The sequence below is a fragment of the Lupinus angustifolius genome, chromosome LG13 (genome assembly GCF_001865875.1).
Source record: "Lupinus angustifolius cultivar Tanjil chromosome LG13, LupAngTanjil_v1.0, whole genome shotgun sequence".
Taxonomy (NCBI): Eukaryota; Viridiplantae; Streptophyta; class Magnoliopsida; order Fabales; family Fabaceae; genus Lupinus; species Lupinus angustifolius.
The window spans coordinates 11,685,754-11,686,081 of record NC_032021.1 but is presented as its reverse complement, the minus strand read 5'-3'; positions in this window follow the sequence as shown (position 1 = coordinate 11,686,081).

Below are 328 nucleotides of genomic sequence, written 5' to 3'. Positions count from 1 at the left end.
TCATCCTCATCCTCATCCTCCTCCTCCTCCTCATCCTCATCCTCCTCCTCATCCTCATACTCATCCTCATCCTCATCCTAATCCTCATCCTTATCCTCCTCGTCATCCTAATCCTCATCCTCATCCTCCTCGTCATCCTAATCCTCATCCTCTTCCTATCCTCGTCGTAATCCTCATCCTATCCTCGTACTCTTCCTCATCCTATCCTCGTCATCATCATCATCCTATCCTCATTCTCATCCTATCCTCCTCCTCATCTTATCATCGTCCCCATCCTCATCATCATCCAATCATCATCCTCATCCTCATCCTCATCCTAGCCTCATCC